This window comes from Pteropus medius, unplaced genomic scaffold (genome assembly GCF_902729225.1).
Source record: "Pteropus medius unplaced genomic scaffold, Ma_sr-lr_union100, whole genome shotgun sequence".
Lineage (NCBI taxonomy): Eukaryota > Metazoa > Chordata > Mammalia > Chiroptera > Pteropodidae > Pteropus > Pteropus medius.
This window is the reverse complement of record NW_024344378.1, coordinates 1-6,278: the sequence shown is the minus strand read 5'-3', so window position 1 is coordinate 6,278 and position 6,278 is coordinate 1. Positions and strand designations below refer to the sequence as shown.

The 6,278-nt window shown below is 51.7% G+C and overlaps 2 pseudogenes; both read left to right on the top strand.

Annotated features, from left to right (window-relative positions):
- The first annotated feature begins 3,814 nt into the window (after positions 1-3,814).
- LOC120610022 (uncharacterized) lies at positions 3,815-3,931 on the top strand (annotated as a pseudogene).
- Positions 3,932-5,584: 1,653 nt separating this feature from the next.
- LOC120609746 (uncharacterized) lies at positions 5,585-5,704 on the top strand (annotated as a pseudogene).
- The last annotated feature ends 574 nt before the right edge of the window (positions 5,705-6,278 follow it).

The window sequence follows — 6,278 nt, the reverse complement described above, 5'->3', positions numbered from 1 at the left end:
TGTCATTATAAACGTTTTTCTCTGCCGGCATTTCGTGTGCATCTTGGGAATCACAGAAGAGTGCATGTCATAAAAAGTTATTCTCTGTTACCATGTCATGGGTAATATGAATAAAATAACATAGCAGTAGAGGATAACATTTATGACATGCAGGTCTGTGTTCTTCCCAAGTGTATGTCATCACAAAAAGTTTTCTGCTGCTATGTGGTGGGCATTTTAGAAATAATACCCGACTGTAGGTCACCATGAAGATGTATTTTCTGCCTTCAACTAATGTGAATTTTGAGAATAACACCATAATGTAAAAAAATTTATTCTTTGCTGCCACCTGGTGGGCATTTTAGGAATCACAGTCAAGCGTTTGTTATCATGAATAGTCATTTTCTGCTGCTATCTGTTGGACATTTTGAGAAAACCACAGTGTAGGTCATGAAAAGTTATTTCTGCTGCTATCTGGTGTGCATTTTGAAAATAACACTCAGGAGATTGTTCTTATGAAAAGTTTTTCACTGCCACTATTTCATGTGTGTCTTTGGGAAAAACACAGGAATGCATGTCATAAAAGTTTTTCTCTACTGCCCTCTCGTGGTCATTTTGAAAATAACACCCAAGTGTATGTCATAAAAAATTTTTTTCTGCTGCCATTTGGCGGGCATTTTGGGAATAACACCTGAGTGTAGGTAACCACGAAAATTTATTTTCTGCCATCTTATATGTATATTGGGAGTAACAACAGAGTGTATGTAAAAAAGTTTTTCTTGTTGCTATCTCGTGAGTATTTTGGGAGTAACACCACAGTGCGTGTCATAAAATGTTATTTCTGCTATCTCATGTACATTTTGAAAATAACACCCATGGAATGTTGTTATGAAAACTTTTGTCTGTTGGCATTTCAAGTGCATCTTGAGAAACACAAAAAAGCTAGTCATGAAAAGTATTCTCTGCTGCTATCCCATGGGTATTTTGAAAATAATACACAAGTACATATCATAAAATTATTTACTGTTGCCATCTGGTGGGCATTTTGGGAATAACACCCGAGTGTAGGTAGTCACAAATATTTATTTTCTGCCTCTATCTCGTGTGCATCTTGAGAATAACACCAGAGTGCATGTAAAAAATAGTTACTCTCCACTGACATTTGGTGAGCATTTTGAAAATAACAGAAGAATGTGTGTCATAAATAATTATTCTCTATTGCCAATCGTGTGCATCTTGAAAATAACACCCAAGTTATGGAATCATGAAAAACTTATTCTCTGCTGACATCTTTTTTTGCCTTTTGAAATAACACCCAAGTATATGTCATCATAAAATTTATTTTTTGCTGCCACTTTGTGTGCATCTTGGGAATAACACAAGAGTGTATGTTATAAAAATTAATACTCTGCTGTCATCTGTTGGGCACTTTAGGAATAAGACCTGAGTGTCATCATGAAAAGTTATTCTCTGTTTACATCTAGTGGGCATCTAGTGTATGTCATCATTAAGTTATTCTCTGCTGCCATCTCGTGGGCCTCTCTTGAATAATACTCCAGTGTATGTCGTCATGAAAGTTATTCTTCGCTGCCATCTCAAGGGCATTTTAGGCATAGCACCTGAGTGTAGGTAATCATGAATTTTTATTTTCTGCCTCCATCTCGTGTGCATCTTGGGAATAACACCAGAGTGCATGTAATAAGAAATTATTCTCTTCTGCCACCTGGTGTGCATTTTGGGAATAATACCGGAGTACACGTAATCATGAAAAGTTATTCTCTGCTGCCATCTTGTGAGCACATAGAGAATAACACCCAAGTCTGTTCTTTGCTGTTAAAAAATAGTACCGGAAAAAAAGTAACACCCGAGTGTATGTCATAAAAAGTTATTCTCTACTATCATTTTGTGGGCTTCTCTGAATAACACTTGAGTTTATGTCATTATGAAAAGTTATTCTCTGGTGCCGTCTCGTGTACATCTTGGGAATAAAAACACATGTATGTCATGAAAAGTTATTCTCTGTTGAAATCTCGAGTATTTTGGAAATAACACCAGAGTGTATGTCAGAAAAATTTGTTCTCTGCTGCTGTCTTGTGTGCATTTTGGGAGGAACACTCGTGCGTACATTACCATGAATAGTTATTCTCTGGTGCCATCTGGTGGGCTTTAGAATATTCATTTTGTGCTTCCATGCAATGGTAATTTTGGGAATAATGCCACAGTGCATGTCATGAAAAGATATTTAAGATGCTATCCCATGTGCACTTTATAACATCCAACACCCAACGGCATGTCATCATAAAATGTTTTTATCTGCTGCCAATTCATGTGCATCTTGGTAAAAATAAGGACTGGATGTTTTGAAAAATTGTTTCTGCTGCCATCTTGGGGGAACATTGAAAATAACATCCATGTGTATTTCATCATAATTTATTTTCTGCTGCTATCTGGTGTGAATTTTGAGAGCAAAATCTGAGTGCAGTTCAGATGCAAATTTGTTTTCTGCACAAGAGTGTGCATCTCAACAGTTACATCAGAGTGTAAGGAAAAAAAAGTTATTCTGTGCCGCCATCCGGTGAGCATTTTAGGAATAACATTGGAGTTTTATCATGAATATTTATTCTCTGCAGTCATCTGGTGGGCATTTTATAAAGAAGACCACAGCACATGTCATAAAAAAGAATTTCAGCTGCTATCTCGTGTGCATTTTGAAAAGGATACCTAACGGCATGTCGTTGTGAAAAGTTACTGTCCGTGGCTATTTCATGTGCATTTTGGGAAAATCAGGGAAGTGCATGTCATGAAAAACTATCTTCTGCTGCCACCTCATGCCATTTTGAAAATTACAAGCTACTGTATGTTATTATAAAAATTAATTTTATGCTGCCATCTTGTGGGCATTTGGAATAACAGCCCAGTGTATGCCATCATGACAATATACATTCTGCTCTCAACTACTTTGCATCTTGGAAGAACTTCAGAGTGGAAGGGGGAAAAAAACAACTCTCTGCTGCCATCTGGTGAGCATTTTAGGAAGAACACCCGAGTGTAGGTCACCAAGAACATTGATTCTCTGCTGAGATCTGGTCTGCATTTTGGGAGTAACACCACAGTGCATATCATGAAAATTTATTTCTGCTGCTATCTCCTGTGCATATAAAAAATAACACTGAAGGGAATTTTTTATCTTCTATTTTGTGTGAATATTGGGAATAACGCAGGACTGCATTACATGAAAAATTATTCTCTGCTGCCGTCTCGTGGGTATTTTGAAAATAACACCCTGGTGTATGTCATTAGAAAAATTTATTTTCTGCCCCCATCTGGTGGGAATTTTAGGAATAATATCGGAGTGCTGTGCATCATGAAAATTCATTTTCTACCAACACGCAGTGTGCATCTTGGGAATAACATTAGAGTACAATTAAGAAAAAGGCATTTTCTGCTGCCATCGGGTGGACATTTTGGGAATAGCATCCAAGCGTATATCTTCAGAAAAAGTTATTCTGTGCTGTCATCCTAGGCATCACTTGAGTAACACGTGAATGTATGTTATCATAAAAAGTTATTATTTGTCGCCATCCATTGTGTATCCTATGAATAACTGATGAGTGTATGTCATCATGACAAGTTATGTTTTTGCGGGCCAGTCCCGGGATGCGAGACGGCCCACTCAGACCTTCGCCCTGCCTCCAGCCGGCCAAGGCCCGCGGTGCCTCGCAGGTAGAACCTCAGCAACTTCCTCCTCTTCAGTAGTTGCGCTACAGACGCAGGCGTCTCTGGCGCCGGGGAGGCCAGGCTCGAGGTCTTGGGGCGCCAGGCGACAACCTCTCCCGTCCACGGCCATACCACCCTGAACGAGCCCGATCTCGTCTGATCTCGGAAGCTAAGCCGGGTCGGGCCTGGTGAGTACTTGGATGGGATTCCGCCTGGGAATACCGGGCTGTAGGCTTTTGCCGCCCCCCAGCCAGGGTGCCCCTGGACGCCCCCAGGCCCTGCTCGCTCGCTCAGTCTCGGGGCCCGGCGCCCCGCGCCCTCGCCCGCCCTCACCTGCTCTCCTGCAGCCAGCCTTGGGCTGTTTTCGCTCTCTGCTCGGGGCCCTTCCCTTCCTGGGCTCCGAGGGGCCGAGTCCCAAGGGCCGCCGTCTCTGACACACGGCGGGAGTGCGCTCGCACCCCCGGGACGCGGGACCGGCCACCGCCACCCGTCCCGCCCGGCCGCGCGCGAGGCCTCAAGTCTCCGCCCGCGCCCTTCTCCCGCCCTTCTCACGGGACAGCCAGGTGCCCTCGGTCCAGGCGCGAGGCCGCCGCGCACACCCGGGACGGGAAGCGCGACCGACCAGCCGCGTCGGAGAGGCTGAGACGCACGAGAGCGCGCGCGCGTGCGCGGCGAGAGCTCCTCTCGCTCGCGACAGGCTTCAGCGAGCGGCCACACACGCGCCTGCCACCTGCCTGCCCACCACCCGCACCCGCGGACCACCACGCCACGGACAGCCCACCGCCACTCACACGCGCGTTACCCACCCCGCGCCTGGACAGCCACTCCGGGGCCCGCCCGAATGTCTTTCCCTTTCCTGCGCGCGACCCGGCGGACTCCACCAGGCTTCCGGGGCCTCCGGGCCCCGACGCAACTCCCCGGAACCGCCTCCCTGCCCAGGCCCAGCCCATTTACGACCACCCCACCTCACCTTCCGGCAGCCTGCTCTTCAGGGCCGCCAGATCTGGGGATCACCAGTCGGGATCCCGGCCTCGCCACCAGTTACGCTCATCCTGTTCCGTCGCTCTCTACAATATCAGCCGGGCACGGGCTCGCGCTCTCGTCTCTCTCCCCGTCTCTGTCCCTCTCCTCCTCACTGTCTCTCTGTGTCTGACCGCAGCCAGCTCGCGCGGCCTCCCCTTCCCCGGCGACCCCGTCCCCTCCTTCGTGGCTCTCACTGGGTCTATCCCCTGGCGACCCGTGCTCTCCTTTCTGCTTCCCTCCCTGTCACTCGCCCTGTCTCTGGGTTTCTCTGTCCCTCTGTCTCTCTGTCTCTCTGTCTCTCTCTCTCTGTCTCTGTCTCTCTCTCTCTCTCTGTCTCTCTTGATGCAGAGTCGAGGTGAAGGCGAGGGGCAGCGGACTGGGCGGGTCCCTGGTCCCGGTGCAGGGCGAGGGCTGCGTGCGTCCGAAGCGACGCCTCAGGGTGTGGCCGGGGCTTCGTGGGTGTCGGGCAGGTCGGGCACGGCTCGGCGGGACCGGCGGGGGAGGAGGGCGTCTGCGTCAGGGCCGGAGCCCGGACTTAGCCGGGCCGCAGGTGCCTAGGTGCGCAGGTGGCCGAGAGGATGGCGGGCCACGCCCGGGCCGGGGTCCTGTCCAGCGGCCGAGACTGGGGAGGCGGGCGGCCCAGGGCCTGGGCAGTCCCGGGATGCTGGAGCGCCCACCCAGCCCCACGGCACTGCCGCGAACCGGCCCAGGCCCCCGGTGGCTTAGCGCGGCTGGCGCGGCCTGGCCGCTGTTTAGTCGGCGGATCCCCAGCAAACTCCCCAGGAGGGGCGCTGCAGGCGCGGGCGTCTCCCGCGCCCGGGAGGCCAGGCTCGAGCTCTTGGGGCGGCAGGAGACGACTTCTCCCGTCTTCGGCCACACCACCCTGGACGCACCCCGCTCTCGTCTGATCTCGGAAGCTAAGCAGGGTCGGGCCTGGTCAGTACTTGGATGGGAGGCCGCCTGGGAATACCGGGTGCTGTAGGCTTTTGCCGCCCCCTCCTTTTGCCGCCCTCCAGCCAGGGTGCGCCCGGACGCCCCCGGGCCCTGCTCGCTCGCTCGCTGTCTCCGGGGTCGCACGAACGTCGGTGCGCCCCGCGCCACTGTCCGCCTCCACCTGCTCTCCTGCCGCCAGCCCTGGGCTGTTTCCTCTCTCCGCTCCGGGCCCTTCCCTTCCTGGGCTCCGCGGGCCGCGCCCCAAGGGCCGATGGCTCTGAGCGGAGGGCGAGGTCGCCGGCGTCTTCGCGTGGTTTTGGGCAGGTCGGGCTCGGCCACGGGCGGGGAGCGCAGGGCAGTGTTGGGTCTGGGTCAGGGCCGGATCGGGACGTGGCAGGGCCGCACCTGCCTAGGTGCCCAGGTGGCCGAGAGGATGGCGGGCCACGGCCGGGCCCATGTCCTCCCCAGCGGCCGAGACTGGGGATGCGGATGGCCCTGGGCCTCTCCAGTCCCAGGATGCGAGAGCGACCGCCCTGGCATCCGGCACGGCCGGGAACCGGCCTCGGCCCGGGATGAAGGGGCGAGGCGGGCGCGCGCTCCTCCGGACCCCCGAAGCCCTGCGCGCA